We start from the raw sequence: 23,166 nt of genomic DNA, 5'->3' as shown, positions 1-23,166 counted from the left end.
ACTAGTATAGAATGTCCACAAACAGTTACCACCACCTCTACTCACCCATCTGCAACTGCTCAGCCTCCCATGCTATTGACAGTTTTAACCGTCTATTCTCCCATCTAAGGCCAACATGTCTACTGGATCCCATCCGTTCTTGCTGGTTCAGGAAGATTTCACTGACGTATCTCCCGTCTCTTTTGTTAATGATCAAATTCTCTCTCTCTGTCTGATGATTTTCTTCAACATGCATGCATGCTGTCATTTCCCCCATCTTAAACCCAAACATGAAACAAAAATAAAACAAATTGGTAACCCTATTTCAGCCTCCAGCTACTCTCCCATTTCTCTGCTTATATCTTCAGCAAAACTTGGTCATCTTTTTTATGCCACTCTTTCTTTTTTTATTATTTAATCTCCTCTTTTTCTTTGACAGATATGATTTTTTAAAAAGAAACAAGCTAATACTATCAGCATAAAAACTTTTTAATCAAATTTAAAACTTCATATGAGAAAACATTTTTACATAAGTGTTAATATTTTTTCTATAAAACATTATGTTTCTACCAAATCATAAAGCTTGATATGACTTTCAGGGAAAAAACACCGAAGAAAAACACCAAGGGATGTTCCTCACAAGTGAAAAATTAAATTGCTTTAATTCCCCTGATCACTCTATAATAACATATTTGTGATTATTATATCTTGATTATATCAAGATTATATTAAATCTTGATTTAAAGTTCTTATTAATGTATTATGAAAAAAGAAAGATAAAGCAAATTTGAAAAAATATTATTTTTGTCTTGCCTTATGAGTTTAAAAATCCAGAAAAGACCTAAAAAGTCAAATTTTGTAAATTTCTTTGTTCTACATGCAATTGAGAAGAAGGATTTTGACCCTTATGCAATTGTCTTTAGATTCGGGTCTTTGCATTGTAGTAGTTTTATTTTATTTAATACTGTTATTAACTAAAATATGAGGCAATCACATTTAAATGAAAACGGGGAGGTTAGTTAATATTATAGGAAAAGCTTCAGACTGAAAGGTGGATCAGCCCCTTTCTAAATGTTAGACCTGGGGCCCCAGCTGTAGGGGATGAAGGGTGATTCCCCTACCCTCTAGGTTCTTCTGGCTGGAGTTAAAGAATTAAATTGACATGAGACCGTATGACAGGAGAAAACCAAACAAACTTAACAGCATGCATACATGGGAGAAACCCAGGAAAACTGAGTAACTCACCAACATGGCCAAAGTCACCACCTTAAGAACTGTCTTCAGCTAAAGACAAAGGAGGATGTTGGGGATAGTGGTTTGGGACTTCAAAGAGGAGGAAAGCAATTCACATGGAGATGGAAAAGCAAATATCTGGTAAATAAATGTTTGCCATGCCTTGCAGAGACAAGGGGACATGGAGAGGACTTTGATCAAAGGGGCCCTGCTAGGTTTCTCTCTGCCTACCACTCCTCGTTTATATCATACTCTGGTTATCTATGTTCATAGCTCCTTCCTGGAACAGGCCTTTTATCTTAAGTTCTTTTAGGCAGTTAGGGGGAAGTTCAAAGTTTCTTTCTGAGTCTTTTGTTCTTAAAAATAATCAAGCCAAAGAGAGACATTTTAGGGTGGCAAATTCTTATCCCTCACACGGTCACTTACATGCTTCAATGCTCTAGTTTGGGGATAATACCACCAAACCTAGATGGTTGTTGTGAGGATTATTTAAGATAATGTCAAAGAGGTTTTTTTAACATAAAACTGAAGTGTAATTCAACGAACTGTAATGTAATAGCCTAAACTCAGTCCAGAGTCAAATAACGTTTTTTATTGAATTGTCTACTTCACTCTCCAGCAATAACTCAAAAAGTTGAGAACAGAGAAACACACAACTAAAACTCAACCTCACCATAGAAGATTACAAAAACGTGTCACAAGAAAGATTACAAAAATTACAAAGATTACAAAGATTACAAAAAAGCTTGCAAGAGGGCCCGGCCCCCTGGCCCAATTTGTGCACACCGCTTCAGCGGCCCAAGGTTTTGCCAGTTTGGATCCTGGGCGTGGACCTAGCACCACTCATCAAGATGCTGAGGCGGCATCCCACATGGCACAACCCGAAGGACCTACAACTAGAATATACAACTATGTACTGGGAGGCTTTGGGGAGAAGAAGAAGAAGAAGAAAAAAGATTGGCATTAGCTCAGGTGCCAAAAAAAAGCAAGCTTGCAAGGGATCCATTTTATTTGACAGGTCTTAAAGCTAGAGACTTGTTGAATGAAAGTAACCATGTCTATACATATGCAATGAGATTAACCAAGATGTTCATGGGTTTTAGTTCAGCAATAAAGAACTGGACTCTGGGTCACTATCACAGATGAGAAATTACATCTTGAAAGCTTTAAAAAAAAGAATGTCATAAATTGGTGTTGCCTTTAGGGGATATTTCTCTAATGGACTGGAAAAAATTACTTACTCAACTTAAAAATCACTAAATCAAACATTTAATGAAATTTTAAAAAAGATATGAATCCAGCCTTTGTTCTTTTTAATGGAGAAAACAAAAGATAAAAATGTTTACTTGGCCAAGGTTGAACTAAATGCATGGCTTATTTTACCCTCCGTTCTTTGGTCCATGTATGGGTTTTCTAGAGTCTCTTATGTTTATTCCATCATCAATGTAAATGATGTCTGTCTGGGTTCTTAAGAGGGATAACTTTAATTTTAAATCCTATTTTTCAGGTCTAATGCTATTAAACCTCCACAGTTGTCCCAATTTTGAGCACTTGAGATTACAAGAAATTTTTTTCTGAGATTATAGCACTATTTTCCTATGATAAGATTTAAATAGTTTCTGGCACTTTACCACCTCAAATAAAACCAGAAAACCCCTTGGCACAACCATTGAGAATTTAAATTACCAATTGCTTACAGTGGGCATTAGCTACAATTTTAGGAAGAAGAGATTTCTGTTTCCTAATTAGTTCATTTTATTGGCTTAAAGTTGCACTGCAAAAAAAAAAAAAAAAAAAAAAAAAGAAGAGCAAAGAAAAAGACTATCCATTCTAATGGATAGTTTGCTAACATATCCCATATGTCATACCCACTAAGAATAGGGACGCCATCAGTTCACAACAGGGGTGCTGCTGGCGTTATAATGTGAGTGACAGTTCTTCATTAAGCCAGACCTTCTTGTACATACTGAGGGTTATTCAGCATCTCTGGCCTATACTCACTCAATGCCTGGGGCAGTCCCCAGTCATTATGACAACCAAAAACCTCCTCCACACATTTTCAAATATCCTCCAGGCAGCAAAGCATCCCCAGCTGGAAACCTAAACCTCAAAGGAGGAAGAACTAACTTTTCTTTAATGTATCTGTTTATTAGCCACTTACAGATAATGATTTCTAGGTTATTCACAAGTTCTAGCCAAACTTTCCTATAGTTTAATTTCTTTTCAAAAATAATTGAGGCTAACATTTTGTTTTCCTTCCACTATAAGCTTAATACAAGCTCTAATACTCAAATGTCTCAAATTCTCAGTTTGGGCAAATGGAGTGGTTTCCAAGTTGAAAACTGAGCTGGCATACACACAAAACAGCTTTGTGACTGTTACGTAACTTGCTGCAGGAAAAGATAAGTTGCAAATACTTAGGAAACCGAGTTTCAAAAACATAACATCAAACTTCTTAATTAGTACTTTCAGATTCTCCTTTTCAGTAAATTCAGAATTGTTCAGTAAAACAAAACAAACAAAACCCCCACAACATCTCTCATCTTAAACACCAGTCTTAAAGATGAACAATATGAATAAGGAGAAACAGAATGAATAAATGAAAATAACGAGTTAGATTTGACAAGATTGCACTTCAATTAGTGACGACAAGACACTCCACAAAGGTTTGCCTTCCAAATGTGTAAATCAAATCGCCATTCACCTCACATAGACTTTGTCCCCTAGTACTCATATTATAAAAGACACTGTGTATTAATGCACTATAAAACATAGTCTATAAAACTTAATTACTGCCTTAGCCAACTTTCATCTAAAAATCTTTTTTTTCAAACCAGCCATTCGAAGAAACACAAACCTCACATGCATGCCCATCAACAAAAGAAAGAGAGTAATAAAAAAAGTGGAAAACTTACCATTTACCTATGACTTGGAATACCAGCAGATAATTCAGCACAACAGCCAAACCCAGAGTAACTAATTTCATATTTCATGTAATGGGCTCTCAGCAGGAATCTCAGTAGATACTCTACCAGATTGTTTAGGTCAGAAACATTTCTCTTCAAAAGCATTCTAGTTTTTAAGACGAGTTTCAGAATAAAGTTTAATAAGTATTAAGTTGAAAATAAAATTAAGAGAGACTCGAATATATTTTAGGGAAAAATTTCTATATACTCTAAATCTGATTTAAAATGTCTATATTTTTGTTTTCTTTTTAAAAGAAATAGAAGCACAAATATGTTGTTCTGTGTTTTGCTCCCACCATTTTTTTAAACAATTACAAATTTTTTTAAAGGATTGGACAAGATGCTTTCCTCTTTTTTTTTTTTTTTGGTGAGGAAGATTGGCCCTGAGCTAACATCTGTTGTCAATCTTCCTGTTTTTTTTTTCTCTCCAAAGCCCCAGTACATAGTTGTATATTGTTGTTGTAAGTCCTTCTAATTCTTCTATGTGGGACGTTGGCTCAGAATGGCTTAATGAGCAGAGCGTAGGTCTGCACCCAGGATCTGAACAGGCCAACCCTGGGCAGCCAAAGCAAAGCTCTCGAACTTAACTACTGGGCCACTGGGCTGGCCTCCAAACAATTACAAATTAAACATGAAATAACTTTCTACTTCAGTTTTTAAAATTCATGAATTCAGGAAAAGAACATTGGAGGTGTATCTAAACATTTAAAATCTATCTCACAATTAAACTTTTTAAGTGGTGAAACTTTTAAAATTGTTTAATGGTCACTTATCAATACAAAAGATTTTAACATTTTTTATTGAATTTTTAAGGAGATTTTTTAATAACGATATCACTACAGCAGAGGTGGTGGTTTTTCCTGCCTTCAAATTCTCTTTCTGACAGGCTTTGGGAATGTATAAAAATTGAACAAAAAACATTCCGTTGAGTTAAATATACTAAATGCTGTAATAAGCAAGACACATTCTTTCTGGGCGAGAAAAACTGCTGACAAAAAAAAAAAAAATCCTGTCAATATATGATAAGTGAGCAAGCAAATTCTTTCTCTTCGTTTTCTTTCTTTCTCTTTTTTCTCTCTGTCTTTTCCTCCCTCCTTTTCCTTCCTTCCTTCTTTTGTCCTTGCTTCCTTTCAAAATCCACTTTTCCTAAAGTATGTTTCACAAAACTGGAATTGAAGAAATAAGGTGGGCAGGGAGGAGGGGAAAGTTACAAACCAAAAACAAAGAAGGATAAAATTGTAGCATGCCGACAATTTACAAAGTTCATGGTCATACTCCAAGATGGTAGAAGCTGCTGGAAGTTCTGTAACTTAAAATGGAGCAGGAGGGGCAGGCCCGGTTGCGCAGTAGTTAAGTGTGTACGTTCCGCTTTGGCAGCCTGGGGTTTGCTGGTTCAGGTCCCGGGTGTGGACACGGCACAGCCATGCTGTGGTAGGCATCTCATATATAAAGTAAAGGAAGATGGGCATGAATGTTAGCTGAGGGCCAGGCTTCCTCAGCAAAGAGGAGGATTGGCAGCAGATGTTAGCTGAGGGCTAATCTTCCTCAAAAAAAAAAAAAAAAAAGAACAAGAGACCGTGTGCTGGTAATTTATACATCAATAGTCCCACTGTTTCGTTTGAAAAGGATGAATCCAAACTTCAGATAGGTTGGCTGCAAGATGTTTGCTGTTTAAAGATCATTTGACTTTTTAAAAAGTCAAAATACAAATTTCAAATGATATCTCTGAACAATATTTACTCCTTTCAAGGTCGCTTGATTTCCTCAAAATTCACATTCATCAAAGGTGAGCTTCACTTGAGTTTTGCCTTTGGCGCTATTTTACCTTCTCTCCTCTCACCCTCATCCTGCCCAGCTTTCCTACAGGTCCCAGCCTCCTGGACTTCTCAGTTATTTCTCTCTGAACACTGCCTAGGCACTCAGACTTTGTGGGATAACCCCTGAAGGTATAGTGTCCTTACTTTTACAACTTACAAAGATCTAAATTTCCAAGAAATCTTTCTTAATATCCTACTCTATCAAAAAATCTTGCCTCTCTTTATGGTTTTGGATTCAAGCTACCTAATCTATTTTTTTTTTTTTAGGAAGATTATCCCTGAGCTAACATCTCTGGCATCTTCCTCTATTTCGTATGTGGGTTGCCACCACAGCAATGGCTGACAAGTGGTGTTGGTCCATGCCCAGGATCCAAACGCGTGAACCCGGGCCACTGAAGCAGAGTGTGCAGGAACTTAATGGCTATGCCATGAGGCTGGCCCCAAGCTACCTAATTTTAAACAAACTTGCTAAAGAGCTCTTTGGGGATCAGCGTGTCCCCCTTTCAGGTAATAGTCCTGTGTTTTAACAGAGGTCACTTGGAGCCATAACACAAATACAACCAGGAATCCCCTCTCCTAATATCATGGCACAAATACATGCCTTTGGTCTCAACAAGGACCAACAGAGACAATATACATGGTTTTATTATCCATCCCCATCACTGGAAACAGCATGAAACACCTGCGTTTTCTGATGTATGCTTGGGAACTTGTGGTGTAGGGGCTTAGCAAAAGCATTCATAGCAACAAAAGGCAGACTATTAATTTTCCTTTCATAACATGAACCAGAATCGAGTCATGGGAAGCCAATTTTGAATCTGAGGCAGATAGTGTTTTCTATATTCTGCTATTATTTTTCTCTCCAGCATGTGCTCAATGAAGATAAGTCCTGTGAATAATTATCTGACTTCATAAAACCATTAGGCCAGGTTCCAAAGAGGTACCACAGCTGTGCTAGGGACCAGATAATAGAGACAGAACAATGCTTAGGGCTTTTCACATCATCCATCTCTGCCATGAATAGTGCAGTGGAGAGAAGTTAGGATCCAAAGGGGAGGGGTCCCAACTTCCCAGGGTAGGCTATGAGACGCCAGGGGAATGGGAGCCAGTAAGTAAAGTCATCTAGGAAAAGAGTCAAGAGAACTGTTCTATCTCCTAAAACCTGGAGATTAGGATGGTTCTTTCAGTTTCTCCCTAAGTGGAAGGAATGCAACTAAGATGTTCCAGTTGACTTTAGCTTCTAAGGTAAATTCAAAGTGCAGGATGAGCTCAATGATCCAGGAGCACATACTCTGAATTCTCTCTCCGGAAGTAATCATGGTAGGTTAAACCAAACCAATCCTTACAACCTGTGTAATTCTCTCCTAGAAAGGGCTAGGAGTTGGCTAATGTGCTGCTGCCTATATTGCCTCCTCTGATCAAACTGCAGTGTTTTGTTTATTTAATTAATGGCTTTCTTCCCATTAGACTTGCTGCCACCACCAAATGGAGATTTCTCAGCCTGCCAGAGGGATGAATCTGGCCTCTGTTTGTCTCAAGGACTGGTCTTTTGCTTTTTCTCTCTAATTTTTTAAAAGCTGTCTTAAAGACACGACTTCAGGCTACATTAGAAGCAGAGGAAAATATCAGCAAATCCCATTGAGAAGAGTAAATGAACGGCATCAGGGGTTTGTGCCCAAAGCTCAGTTTTAATCCAACTGCATTTCCGTTTGGGAGTTAGAATCAGGCTATTTTTTGAAAGATCTAGGTCTTTTCTTCATTTTTAGGTCAAAAGAGATAAGCTTACTCACTGGGAGTCTATTTTTGAAATGAACTAAAGACTTCCTATCCAACTCAAAATACAGGTAGAGTTAGGCTACATCTATATAACATCAATACATATAGAGAATAAGAGTGAAATATTCACTCTTTCTCTCAGATGATTGGTTTGTATGATATTAAACACATGTGGTGCCTAAATATTGTCCTGCCTTAGAATAGATTTGTAGTAGTACTTGGGAAAAAAAAACATGAGACAGGCCACAGTAAGATAAGAGTTATATATTTAGAGAGAAGAGTGAACGAGTGATGAAGAAGACTTAGACAGGGAGATTTGATGGGTCTTTTGTGGCTAAATGATAAGAAATAGCAAAAAGACCAATGCATCACTACTGAGCATAATTATGTTCACCACTGCTGTGAGGAGTGGCTGTCTCCCACTGGTTTCTGCTCTGGTTTATAGTGTATTCACACAAGTCTTGACTGAAGTTAAAGGAAGATCTAGTTTGCACAAATATTCATCCTTAAAATATAATGTCAACAATTCCTTAATTTGGGAAATTTTGAGGAAACCATCTGCGGGCAGAAAACAACGGCTCAAAGAATTTCCATAGTGAACCATTTTGATATCAACAAAAAAAATCATTGAGGCAAAAAGGGAAGCCTCGTCCCTGTTGTCTTACTTTCATTAAGGCAGATGGAATATTTACCTATCATCCAGGGCAGATCTGGAAAGACCATTGAACCACTTGAAAAGAAATGTCTTTGTGAACGAGAGGGCAGGAGAGATTTCAAAAGCTTTTCTCTGATGTATAGCAAAATCTAGCATTTCTTTTGGGAGGAGAAGAGCTTTAATTGCATTTTGCATTCATCCAAAATGAGAATATAATGTTGTGAGGATGCTCCAGCAAGGCTCTTTCATTTAGACACGGGCACTGCCTGGCAATCAGAAAGCTGGACTCTGGTTTCAGCTCTGGTGACTGTCTATGGGACCTTAGACCTTAGAAAAGGCCACTAACCCCCTGGCTTCAGCATTCACATCTATAAAATGTAGAGATTGGCTCTAAGATCCTTTAGACTGCCAAAATTCTGGAGATTTATGTTTCTCTCTGACAGCTAAGAGAAAGAAAAGATGCTCATAGAAACCATGTCTCTAGTACATTTCTTGTTGGGTATGAGTAATAAAAATTTAGGATAATACTGTGGTTTCAGTAATGAAGAATTTTTGTATTTGTGAACAACTGTGTTTTCTGAGCTCACTCCAATTAGGAATTATAGCGCAGATGGAAATAGGATGTGTAACTGTATGTCTTAGTGTGTATATAGTTATGGTCTTCCTCCATGGCTGAAGAAGTATGTATCAACTGATCACTATACAATTTCCACAGGTTGTGAAGCAAAGAGATGAAAACTTTCTTCACCAAAACATCACAAGAATTCTGGAGATGGTAAACAAAATGCAATAAAACTGACAGGGCTCTGCCATTTAACACTTCAGTGGGCAAAGAGATGCTAGAACAAAATGTCTTTCTAGGCAAGCATGTCTGTGAAGTATGGAACTTGTTGGCCTGGCCCGCCTCTGCCAGGAATAAGCTGAGTGAGGTGAGATAAGTCCCTGAGTCTCTCTGTGTCCCAGTTTCCTCGTCTGTAGAAGAACGGACTGGAGTGGATGCATTCCTAATCACTTTCAGGCCTAGAGTCTTAGCACTGTAAGAAGAGATTAAAATGAAGTCAACTACAAATTAAGAATGTAAACAAATCGTACAGATGCATATTTCAAATTCTTAAGAGAATAAGTTCTTCAAAGACATTCATTTACATATAAATTATTTATAAGTTAATTAAAACTCATATAGAGTCACAAAACTTTAGACATAAAAGAGAACTTGGCGATCAGTACTAACTGTTGTAAAACTGTATCACACTTCTTTACCAGTGTGCCCCTTGCCTTGTGTGTTCTTTGAGGACATAAATAGTCTTGTGTTTCTTTGTATCATCAGTAAAGATATAGAGTAGAGACTAAGTAAAGATTAATTAAGTAAATTTTGCAGAGAAAGAAACAGAAACCCTGAAAAGGTCTGCTAAGCTGCCCGAAGTCACACAGGTGGCCAGAGTGGAGCTCCTGCCTCTTCTGAGACTGAACCCAGGGAGGGCTAGTTCTTCTTTAAGGCCAAATTGAGAGAGCTTTTCCAAAAAAGCATTACCAGCAATGGCATCTATTTCCCCAAAACAGGCCTTCCAGGGAGTTTAAGGCAGGCCAAATAAAACTGAGCAGAGAGTAAGGTACAAAATAAATATTCAATAACTATGCATTGATTGATTTAAAGCTGAGTCAAATTACATTGTCTTCTTAAAAGTAATAAAGTTGTATTTCTGTGGTAGCTTTCCCCAAGATGGCTGCCTTTATTTCTTCTCTGCCTGTATCACCTGCCATTTCCCTGTGAAAGGATGAAGTCTGTTCCTCCACCCCTTTGAATCTAGCCCAGTCTGTCACTGCTTTGGCCAACAGAGTACAGCAAGAGTAACACCACATCAGTTCTGGTCCTCATCTTTAGGAGGATAGCAGCTTTTGCCCTGGTTTCTTGGAGGCTGGAGCCATCATATATAAAGTCCAGCTTCACAGCTGACAAGGCCCTGAGACTACATGGAGAGGGAGAGGAGCCCAGCTGAGCCCCATCTTCCTGTCATCCCAGGCACCAGGCATATAAGAAAACCTTCTTGAACTGTCCAGAACAGCTCAGCTTCTTGCTAAATATCACAAAGTAACCACAGTCAATGACACATGGAGCAAAAGAACCACACAGTTAAATCTTACTTGAATTTGTGGCAGGTAAAATCTTGCGATATAATAAAAAATTGTTGTTTCAGGCCACTTAATCTTGGAGTAGTTTATTTTCAGCAATAAATAACTGAAATAATTCCTTGTTTAAAAAGTACATAACTCTACGTTTATAATCCTACATTTTCCATAAATGAAACTCTTTTCTTATGTCCTACTCTTATCCCAGATTAATACAAGTTAGAGAGATTTAATAGCGCTGACCAATTTCAAGCTTAGCTATGTTAAGAATTTGCCCAGGATGGCAACATTAGGAAAAGCTACAGCTAAATTTACTTTGTAGAAAATAAGTTCATTTTAATGAGATTCATGGTATATAAGCTACAGTATCAATTTCTTTCCCCATAAATGTAGCTCTACCTTTTTTATAGAGAAGTCAATTGAAGCAGTAAAAATTTGCCCAGTACAGGTGTATGTGTTTGGGAAAAAGCATCCAGAGAGAATGACTGTCATTTGTAGGCTGAGTACTATCATTTCCTTTCTTCATCTTTTATTAATTCTTTATTTACCACTCCCATTTTTCACTTCAAACATCTCATTCATTTATGTATGGATTCTTTCAGAAAATTTTTATTGAATCCTTACTGCATTCCTAACATAGTCCTAAGCATTGGTGAAGAAATTATGTTGGCTAAGAGGTAGACATGTCCTTCAAGGGGCATGCATTCTATTAGGGAAGACAAGTGTATTAATAAATAGGGCCCTTAGGGTATAGTAATTACTAAAATGGAAGTACAAAGGAGAACGGGAACTTGGAGATGAGCAACAGTGCCTACAGAAGTAGGGAAAGTTATTCCAGAGAAGGTGAAGTTGGATCTTAAAATGATAAATTTTGCAGACAAAGAAATGGTAAAGGACATTTCAGGCAGAGGGAATGACTTCTGCAAAGGCATGAAAAAGTAAGACAAAAATGGCAAAACTTCCATTGTGAGTGTAGCAAAGGATTGATGGGAGAAGGCAGGGGACTAACAGAGTGAAAACTCTTATGCCATGAACTTACAATCAATTGCTCTTTGCCCACTGCTCCCTGAGGGGCCTACTGAGGGAGTAGCATCCCACCAACATCCACAACCGATTAGACGGGAAGTGGCTACCTGGCCCAAAGTCAGTCCATCTTTTGGCTTGACTGTGACCAAGCAGATTCTCTATCTCAGATACTTGCCTTAAGAGATAGGGTGAGTGACTATAGCTGATGATATGGTATTGCACACTGGATCAAATAGTCACGTAGACATGGGGTCAGCTCTGACCTCATGGCAAGCCAGAGCCACTAGCAAGTTAATGCTAGCAGCAACAGAAATACTGTAGGCCTTGCAGAGTCTGTGGATAAGAAAATGGAGCTGTCATGCTGAGAGAGGCAGAAATGAAGCAGCGTGCAATCAGAGTGAAAGTGAGAGTGAGAGAGATGTAGACGGAGACTCAGGAAAAGAACCACTGGGAGAAGATTATTTCTGAGAGAACGGTGTGGGATCAGACAATTAGGCCAAATGTAGAGACATCAGCCAGATGAGGATTTTGTTTTGTCCATTGGGTTTGACAATTATTACAGACCTCAGAAAGAATGTAGTCTCAGGGAACACGTGGCCAGACTCTAGACACTATTATTAGGAGTTCTGAGTCTACAGGAGTGTCTGTGAAATAAGGCAAATGAAATACTATGGGTACTGATGATGTATTCTGTCAACTGGGGAGGCCATGGGAAATGGCTGCAAGGATAAAGGGATTCAAAACATGTTCAAAGGGCCACCCATCTCAAAGTCTGTTACAGTGGCATGATCTTCCCTTTTCTCCACTCAATTTCTCCTAATTCGAGAAGGAATTGAGCTCTGCATTCTTCTGATCTGTTGTCTTCTCTTTTCTTAATGATCACAACTAACCTGGTAATATTCCATTGACTTTGCCTACGTATAACTCAGCTAGTTCCCACGTTAGTATGACTACTGCTCATATATTGAAAGATTGGATGCAGTACCTCAGAAAACTTTACCTTTCAAAGAAACTTGTGTAGCCGGGGGCCATGGAGAGATGGAGTGGAGCAAGCTAGGTTTTGCGTTGTAGTTTTTCTACCGCTGGGATCCTCAGTGTGGCTATGCTCCATGTAGGCTGTAGCCACAAATCTAGTAGAACAAATGCCCAAAACATAAGGCTTATTTTCTTGTACTAGCACAGCAGTTGATGCTTTATCCACAGCAGTCCTTGGTTTCTCTTTTATCCTGTGATATTGTTTCCCAAGAAAGAGCAAGAAGAGTGGGTGTGACAAGTAGTTTATAGGAGCATCAGTTACCTGTAAGAAGCTCCATAAGCCATTTGAGAACTGCTGCTTGTTGTAATATCACATTCCCATTGGTTCTCCTCAAAGGATCTAAGACCTAAAATCTTTCAGGAAGACAGCTCTTGCTTTTAGAACGACAGTAGAAATCTTTACTTATTTTCCGCTCCAATTTTGAAGGAAAAATGAGATAAAAATGAATGATGACCAAAGGAAGCAAGAAACCCAACAACAAAAGAAGAGTCCTCTGAGAAAGCTCAGCAGTAAGTTCTATTGGTTTGTTTATTACTGACTGAGATGTAAAGGGAGTTAAAACAATGGAGCTGCCTTCTCTGGTTAACCTATTAGCCAAATACGTCAAGTCTGACTGTCTTTTGCTAACCACCAGGGTGCACCACACACACACACACTGTTCCAAACTTCTAACAAGATCAGCGTTTGCTAGACCTTACTTATTGGGCTCAAGTCACCTTTGAAAAGAATACTGGGGGAGTTGGACCTCTGAGTCACTGTTTATCATAGCACAATTCTCAAATCCTCTGGAATTTTTTGCTACATCCATAGCCTTGTCTGCTACAACATGTACTTTCAATGCAAATCAACTCATATGCAACTGGTAATTAGAGGAATGAGGTCAACATAACACAGAAGGCAAGTTGGAGCAAATGCAATTTTTCCCAGTGTGTTCACTGTTTGAAGCGATCAAAAGTAAACTTTTTCACAGTTAAATACAACAAAACTTTAATATCTGAAAAGCTTTGAAAAAAAAGAAGCTTAAAAGTCTCTAAATGTCTTCCTTTCGAGCAAGCAAGTGGCTAGTTTAGTGGCCTTCAGACACGCTCTACTACCCATTATGCTAAACTCCCCAGGGAAACTGTAAATGCAGATTAAGAACCTGGACAGACATTTTCACGTGTGAATACAAGATGATAGCAATAAAAACAGAACAAACTTCAGAATCATATTTTTATTTTGGATGTAAATGTCCTTTATTAAAGTGACTCTTCTTGAAAATCTACATCTCCCCGGGGGAAACTTGAGTTCTAGCATTTGAGACATCAAAGGGTGGACTGATTCACATTTTCAGGACAAAGGCCAGTGGAGATTTAACTCTGCTAGTATCTTTAGGATTCTTAGTGTTTTTCTTAGTGCCCTCAAACTATAAACCTTCTGCACAGCAAAGGAAACCATCAACAAAATGAAAAGACAACCTAACAAGTGGGTGAAGATATTTGCAAACCATAAATCTGACAAGGGGTTAATGTCCAAAATATATAAAGAACTCCTACATCTCAACAACAAAAAAAGTAACAACCCAATTGAAAAATGGGCAAAAGAGCTAAATGGACATTTTTCCAAAGAAGATATATATGGATGGTCAACAGGCACATGAAAAGATGTTCATCACTAATTATTAGGGAAATGCAAATCAAAACTACAATGAGATATCACCTCATGCCTGTCAGAATGGCTATAATTAACAGGACAAGAAATAACAAATGTTGGAAAGGATGTGGAAAGAAGGGAACCCTACACTGCTGGTGGGAATGCAAACTGGTGCAGCCACTATGGAAAACAGTATAGAGATTCCTCAAAAACTTAAGAATAGAACTACCATATGATCCAGTTAGTCCACTGTTGGGTATTTATCCAAAGAACATGAAAACACAAATGCATAAAGATACATGCACCCCTCTGTTCATTGCAGCATTATTTACAATAGCCAAGACTTGGAAACAACCTAAGCGCTCATCAAGAGAAGAATGGGTAAAGAAGATGTGGTATATATACACAATGAAATACTACTCAGCTGTCAAAAAAGATCAATCTTGCCATTTGCGACAACATGGATGGACCTTGAGGGTATTATGGTAAGTGAAACAAGTCAGATGGAAAAAGTCCAATACTGCATGATCTCACTCATAAGTAGAAGATAAAAACAACAACAAGAACAAACAAATGCATAGATACAGAGATTAGATGGGTGGTTACCAGAGGGGAAGTGGGGAGGCAGGAGAGTGAAAGAGGGATAGGGCACACATATATGCTGATGGATGGTAATTAGTCTTTGGGTGGTGAACATGATGTATTCTACACAGAAATTGAAATATAATGATGTACACGTGAAATTTATGTAATGCTATAAACCAATAAATCTCAGTAATTAAATTAATTAAGTAATTAAGTAAAAGTGCCATAGGTTTTGAGGGATCTGCTCCCAGCTCTATTTTTTCCCATGCACACTCTTATGTTTAGTGTGTGATTTTGCAAAAAGTGAAGAATGAGTACATATAGTGGTATGGCAGAAACACCTGTAACTAGTATTTTTCTTGGACAACATTTGAATAGGACTTACGAAATGCCAGATATTTTTCTAGAGATTTTATATACATCATCTCATTTAATTCTCACAACTTTCTGAGATTGGTTGTATTACTATCCCATCTTTACAAACGAGGAAACTGAGATCTAGAGAGAATAAATGGAGAGCAGGAGAAAAAGCGCTTTGAGCGGATACACACCTGGATGGGGGGCAGGGGAGGATCCTATTCTTTAAGTTATACCAGTGGCAGGGCCATCCTCAAAGGTGAGTTTGCTGGGAAATACGGTTCTGTTAGAATGAGGCTCTCATGTAGAAGATAGCGTGTAACTTCACTTGATGAAAACTGGCTTTCGAGATTTGCCACATGTGTTTATATGCATAACCAATTTTGCTTTTAACTCAGTGAGGCACATATTGTTCATTTCAAGCTTTTAATCAAGCTGTCAATAGATATTCCATATAAAGCAATGCTGTGTGCAATGGACTATAGCTATTGCACAGGTTCATATCACTAAAACTGGTTATTCTGGTCACTTGGAGTTGATTAACTGCAACTTCCCATTTGTTTCCTCCCTTCCTCCCTCCCTCCTTCCCTCTATTCCTCCCTCCCTCACTCCCTTCCTTCCTTCCTTCTTTCCTTCTTCCCTCCCTCCCTTCCTTCCTCTCCTTTTCCAGATTGGATTAGCTACTGAGATTAGTTCAGCACAATATCAAGCCAGGCGTGGCAAATGGAGCCCCCATCAACCTCTCGTATACCAGCTTCTAAAAGGCTCAGTTGCTTACTTCTCTACACATGAAATTGCTGCCAATAGAGGAATTCTTTCAGAAATTGATTTAATGGGAGTACATGAAATTTTAACGGTAAATAGGCATTGTGTGCGCTGCCTAAGGCACGGGCTTCAGGTGCTAGCAGAATGCAGTGGGCGATAATATCCTCAGCTGCCTTTCTGTGCATCTGAAGATTAGTAAACACCATTCTTGTTTTCATAATGAGTTCATAATGCAACCAAGTACTACAGGAGCCTGCTGCATCACCTGCTAATTGTATTCTGGGGCTCTGGAAGGAGAACATTTCATCATTGAATTAGCATTTTATTTGAAATTTCACAATGAGGAGAGAATGTCTAAAAATGGAGAAAATAGTGCCTGTAAATTTAAAGGAAAGAAGAATGTGACATTGCCTTTATAGTCCTCCTTTCCATTCTCTTGTAACAGAAATACTCTTCTGGTTTTTTTTCAAATTTTCTTTTCAGTGCCAAGTTCTTGAGGCTTAGTTATAGTTCCTCTTTTGAGAACAAATTGGGATTTTAAAGCATTCCAGTAGGCGCAGATCAGTGCTTAGCAAAGTGTGGGCTAAGGACAACGCCTATCAGGATCACCTGAAGTGCCTGTTAAAAAAATGTGAATTCTTGGACATAAAACCTATTTACTGAATTAGAATATTTGGACACAAGGTTCTAGGTCTCTACATTTTTAACAAGGTCCCTAGGGCTTTTACACATGCTGAAGTTCAAGGCGTGTAAAATTTATATCACTGATTTAGAAAATTCAGAGAATTCACAGTACGTGTAGGTCTTCTAGCCAGGCCAAACAGCCCTTGATCGATTGATTACTATAGATCCCAAAGTTTTCTCTGACACTTTGGACGGGTTTTGTTTCTTCATCCAAATTGAGTCAAGAGAATCAAATAATCTACTTGGTCAGTTGAAAACTGAGGACCAAGTCAATAAATCAAAATCCAATTGTATAACTAATCTCAGAAGTCTTATTTGACTGAAAAGTGACATTGAAAACACCTCATACACAAAGTTTGCCAAGATAGTCAAATTGATTTAAGAGCGCGGAAACAGCCTTAAAACAACCACCGCCGTCAAGATCTTAGATATGTTTAGGTTTAGCCTAGAAGTCTTCAGTTGCAGAGATTGATACACGCAGGTGCCTCAGGACCTCTGTGTTGCTAAATCTGGGAGACTCTTTTCAGTACCTAACTTGCTTGACTTCTCAGCGCTCATTTGACATTGTTGAATACTCCCTCCTTTTTGCAATAGTCTCTTCCCTTAGCTTCTGTGATTCCACACTGTATAAGTGAAGATAATGCTTCTGCTTCAGTAAACTCCCAAATTTTGGTGGCTTAACACAAAAGAAGTTTATTTCTCACTCATGTAAAGTCCAATAGTGTTTTCCCTCAGGAGATGAGAAAGGTTTCTGTCTTCCTCTGGGGGTTAACACTGAGCCACTAGATGAAGAAGAGAGAGATCATTAGGGAAGATCTTTCCGCATCAGCTTTGAAAGTGGCCTTCATCACTTTTCCTCCCATTCTACTAGTTAGAGCTCAATCACACAGCAACACGGAACTTCCTGGGAGGCTGGGAAAAACAGTCTAAAAAGAAAAGGAAGCAGATTGGTGCTCAGACAACAATCTCTGCCAAACAAACTCTCCTCGCTTTCTTCCTACCTCTGTTCGTGCTCTTTCTCAGATGCATTGGTGACTGTATTTGCTACCCAAGCCTAGAACATTGATTTTCCTCATGGCTCTGTTCCACGTCTGCTACTCTTTTTGGTCTCCAAACTTTCCCTGGTCAATATCATTCTTTCGCATGATATAATGTACATTTCTAGCCAAGAAGCCCCTGAAGAAAAGTCAGATTGCTGCTGAAACTCTACCCCTCAACGTCTCAAAGGAACCTTAACCTCAAATGTGCAAAAGTGAACTCGTCAGCCCCACCCTGACTCTTCTCTCCTTCCAGCCTTCCCTGACAGTAAATGGCACTAATCTCCACCAAACTGTCCAAGTCAGACTTGGGAGTGCTCCCTGACTCCCCAACCCTTCCCCTCATCATCTAATCAATCATTGGGTACTCATGTTTCTCATTGCCAAAAACCTCTTAAATTTTATCATTTCTCTCCATCTCCATCTCTAATATCTGAGTAAAGTCCATCCTCATCTCTTTCCTCCCTCCTTTCTGGTTTCTACCCACAGTCTTGCTGCCCCCAATTTACTCTCTGCATTGCCACCAAAGTCATTTTTATAAAATTAAACTATAGTCATATCTTCTCTGCTTTAAAACTTTCAGTGGCTTCCCGATGACATCACAATAAACTCCAAGCCCTTTAACAGTTTGCAGTGTCCTGCATGATTTAGCCCTTTTCTCCCCCCTGACTTCTAACTTCTTCCCACTCACTATTTCTCTTGAACTATTTTCTCTAGGTTATTTTCTAAAGTATAGCATTCTTTCTTTTTTATCTGGACCTTTGCATATGCTGTTCTCTTTACTTAGGACACTTTTCCCTGACCTCTTTGAAAGCCTAAATTCAACTCATTTTTCAGCTCTCAGCTTAAATATCACTTCCTTTTGGAGATCTATAGAAACTCCCTTAGTTTCGATTAGAAGCCCTGCTTATGCTCCTGTGAAATGTTGGACTTCATTGTATTTTCTTGGTTGAAATGTTTATCTACTCAACTATTCTACAGTTTCTGTGAAAGCAATAGCTGTATCTGTTGTACCTTCTACTGTATCTCCAAGGTGTTTAGTGGGCCCACAGAAATTTGTTGGTGAATGAATAAAGTTATTAATGAGAAACTCAACCCGATACTATGATATTTTTGCATGTTCCAGGATACAAATGACTACTTATATGTCACAGTTAAATTCTCTGTGAAACAATTTTCCAGAAGTCTAACTTCCGATGGCTTCTTGACATAGTACCTCCGGGTGCCTTCTCTGATGGGAAGAACAGGACTGCTCTTTGTTCACACGCACTTGTTCATTTCCATTATGATCAAACTCCTCAACGAACTCTGGCAAAGCCAAGGAATGATTTCCCTAACACCTCCCAGAGGAACACGATAAAGGCAATCAGAGAGACATCTGTGCATTGTTTATACCTCCATTAGCCTTTTCTGAGTTGTAAATTACTTGGCAACAGCTGGGCAAGAGAGAAGGGAGAGCTAGTCTATTTGAACAAGGAGACACGAACTTAACGACCAATTCAGTGCTTTCAAGTTTTATCACCTACAAAGTTATAGAATTTTTTATTACTTAGAGTTGGTAATTATAATACAAATCAGGAGACATCAATATTTTGAGCACATGCATAAAGCTACTAAAGACAGTTCTAAAAATATGGATCAACTTTGGAAAACTTAAATGGAAAAACAGTGCAACCTGTGTGGATGCTGATCCATGACACTCTGATCCTCCTCTAGCACTGAAAGACTTATCCCCCTACCTTTGTCTGCCCTCTTTCAGGATTGCCTTGACTGAAGAGAGCCAACCTCGCCCAATGTCACAACCCTTTCCCAGGGCTGATTTCTCCACTGACTGGCTGATTTGCGGAAGTGGTGGCCTGGGCCTATTGACCCAACTTGAAACAACTCTTAAGGACTTCCTGCTAAATGTGGAGTTTCCAGTGTCTGGCTGAGGCCTTGATTTGAAAGCATCATAGCCCCAATTCTCCCTCTATCCAATACTGATTCTTTCTCTGTCCCCACTGTTGATCCCAGGAACACTCCTCAATAAACTTCCTACATGTAAATCTCCATCTCAGATTCCGTGACATGAGCCCTCTATAATAGACTGGAAATTTAGTCTCAGATACAAAATTGCTTACTCTGTTGTCCACTGACTTCTGGATGGTATATTTGGGAGATTAAATATGATTTGTTCAATGAGAGTGGCAAGGGAGTAAGACTGAATTTGGGGGTGGAGGTGGGAACTGGAACATGAAACAGAGGACAGACTGACTCCTAGAAGCTTTAACTTGAGGTTGGCAGAATTATTGAAACTTCCTAGGTGGCCTGTGAGTTTTGCTCTGAGAAGAAACCTCTGACCTCTAAAGAGTTTTTTGCTGTTCCTATAATTTTTCTTTTCCTTTTTTTTCTGCTTTTTCTCCCCAAATCCCCCCAGTACATAGTTGCATATTTTTAGTTGTGGGTCCTTCGAGTTGTGGCATGTGGGATGCCGCCTCGGCGTGGCCTGATGAGTGGTGTCATGTCCACGCCCAGATTCAAACTGGCGAAACCCTGGGCTGCTGAAGCGGAGTGTGCAAACTTAACCACTCGGCCACGGGGCTGGCCTCTATAATTTTGTTTTTATGCTTTGCCTTATACTGCAAGTTTATGGTTCTTATTTAAGTTTACTGTTTACTGTTATGCAGTTTACTGTTATCTATCATTCAAGATTTTTTTAGAGTAGAATCTGGATATTATATCGTGTTATTCTTGTAGAGACTCTAGCTTGGTATCTTAGATGTCCTAATAGCTTAATATTAATTGTTATTGGATGAAGCTCCTTAAAAATAGATATCTACCTAGTCATGCTTTAGTTATTTTTCCTCAGCCTGGCCCTTCCATATATAACCTTTTTTTTGGCACCCAATCTGATTTTAAGATGTCATCAAAACTACTTTTCAAGGCAGGTTAAATATAATGACTTCTCTTTTATCTATACTTCTTAATATACTGGCGTATCCGAACATAACAATTCCCATTATAACATAAAATTGATTCCAGTTGAAGTTGAGAACTTCGTATGTTCCAGTAGCTGGGTAAGATGCTCTACAGGCAGTCTTGAAATACTTTCTGGATTTTGAAAAAATATCTGCATAATGTATTTTTTGTTATTTATTGTATTTTATTGTGTTTAAATTCCTTGGAAGTTGGCAGTCCAATTGAGGACTCATTAGACTAATTTTTCTTAATTAGAAAAATTGATTAATAACAAAAAATCATGCCAGAGAGGCGCCATGTGACAAGATGGCAGGTGCATTGTGGAGTCAGTTTTTAGGGCCTGGGTGCTCAGTGACGAGACCAGGTCTTATGGGAGATAACCACTCACCCCAGCCTCCTGAATCTTCTTTGACATCTTAATTAGCATGCTGTGTTTTCACTGCTGTCAGAACTACTTTTAATCTATCAGTGAAGGAGGGAGTTAGTTCCCCACTCATTCAAAGAGAGGGGAGCAGTCAAAAACCAAGAACCACATCAAACTAAGAAAGAAGAATATAATTAAACAAACACAAGTGGCCTGGAGAGGAGAATGTAGAGGGGGATTGTAAATCTTCGAGTGAAAGAATAGATGAAGTGTGAGTAGGAGGAGATCTCTTTTTCTGTGAAGAAGAGGAAACTGGCAAGAGGGTCTGAAACTAGAAACTTGTTTCATTTGGACATTTATTGAGTCCCCATTATATGAATTTATGTTACTGTCCTATTGCGCCTTCCCTATAAGAGTGAACAGTGAGGACCAACAGATACCAACATGACATCACTACCCCAAGGCAAGTATTGACCAAAGGAGTGGAGAGAGGGGGCCAATACAATTCTGGAAACTCTGTCCAGGAGAAGTTAAGCCATTTCTCTCTCTGAGGTTTTAAAAGGTTATTTCAGGATATTTCTTAGGGAAAAAAAAAGTACCCTCCCATTCCTCTATGGTTACGTTTTGCAAATAATCTGCTTAAGAAAATCTTTGTGTTTAAGTAGGAGATTGCCTGAAGGAAATATAACTTCCTTCTCCTATTGACAGCAGGTTGACCAGAATCATGTACTGTGAGCACAGCTTTATCTGCTCACCAAAGAGATGGAGGTCAGAACTGTGTTCTACTGAGAATAAGGCTTCTATTTTCTGCATTTATTGATATAATGTGGGGAAAATCACTCCACACTTCTCTCCAATGTATTTATACCTATAGCAAGTCCCTAAGGGTCTGAGAAGTTTCCACAGTCTCAGACGAAGCAAGAGAACAGGTAGGGGAGGGGCAGGAGGCGTGTCTACATGAGGTCACTGATTTCATGACACTGGCACCTCAGACCAGAGGCAGAGGTGCAACTGTGGAGTTTTTATAGGTCTGTTTTCCATCTGTTCTTTCTAATTAAGAAAAGTATTTTATTAATTAAAAAAGTATTTTGTTAATTAGAAAAGAGGGAAAATTTTCTTAATTAGAAAGGAAGGGAGACAGTGGCTGTTAGCAGATTAGTTTTTTCTTTTTGAGACTGTGCCTTATAAATAATTGTTTTCCATATGTAGGAGTCAGTACTGACAGAGGACAGAGGATTTGTGTGCACACAGACCTGGATTTGGATCCTGGCTCTGCCACTTACTAGCTGTTATCAAAAAAAATTCATTATCCGACATCAATTAATTCAGTACCTGTAAATTGCCATGTCTTGGGTTTCTGAGTTCTGTGTATACAAAGGAAGCAACAGCATAAGAACTGTATTTACCATCTGAATTGATTTTGTAAATATATATAGGTCTTGTTTGGTTTTTATTTGTTGGTGAGCAGAGAGAGAATGGCCTTCAGCTAAGGGAGACGGAGTAGTTTTAGGATTCAAATCTCAGTGATTTAAGTGACAGTTCCCTTTTCCTGTTTTATTCCTTGCTAAAATGCAATGTCATCTAATCAGCAGATCATACTAAATCCTGAGATTATATATTTTTAAAAATACTTTTCAGGAAGTTTATAAAGATATGCAACAGGACTATTGAAATGGAGGTAAACTACCAGAAGATGCAAGAATAGGTCAGGCTGAGGAAGGTGGGGAGGAATGGAAGTTGTTATACCAGCAGCCTTGGGCAAGAGTCATTATTGTCAACAACCACTAAATTTAAATCTGTTCTTCATGGTAGACAAGGTCAAAAAAGCAAAGGCAGTGAGATATGAAGTAAACGTATGAGGGAAGAACTAGTCTTTCCTGGCACTGAACTCCACAAGAAACTTAAACATAATACATGTCCTTATATAGGAGACAGGTGGTTAGATTTGCTGCATAAAACAGGAAAACCCCAAATACAAATGGTTTAAACAAATTAGCAGCTCTTTCTGTCTCACATAAAAGAAGGTCAGACATAGGGAATCCCAAGCTTGTTCAGAGAATCTGCATAGTGTCCCCCAGGACCCAGGACCTGTTTTCCACTCCATCATCCTCAAGATTTGTGGTTTCCATCCTCAAAATATCTTTTGGTCCAAGGTGGCGCCTGGAGCTT

The 23,166-nt window shown here is 38.7% G+C and overlaps 1 long non-coding RNA gene across 1 annotated transcript in view; it reads left to right on the top strand.

Annotated features, from left to right (window-relative positions):
• The window catches only part of LOC139046428 (uncharacterized), a 34,540-nt gene extending 14,810 nt beyond the window's left edge, over window positions 1–19,730 (top strand). The window contains exon 3 of the long non-coding RNA XR_011506488.1: window positions 19,435–19,730. This is a non-coding gene — a long non-coding RNA (uncharacterized lncRNA). The remainder of the gene's footprint in view (window positions 1–19,434) is intronic.
• The last annotated feature ends 3,436 nt before the right edge of the window (window positions 19,731–23,166 follow it).

Source organism: Equus asinus, chromosome 10 (genome assembly GCF_041296235.1).
Source record: "Equus asinus isolate D_3611 breed Donkey chromosome 10, EquAss-T2T_v2, whole genome shotgun sequence".
Taxonomy (NCBI): domain Eukaryota; kingdom Metazoa; phylum Chordata; class Mammalia; order Perissodactyla; family Equidae; genus Equus; species Equus asinus.
The sequence above is the reverse complement of the archived record's forward strand: the minus strand, read 5'-3'. Positions and strand labels throughout refer to the sequence as shown.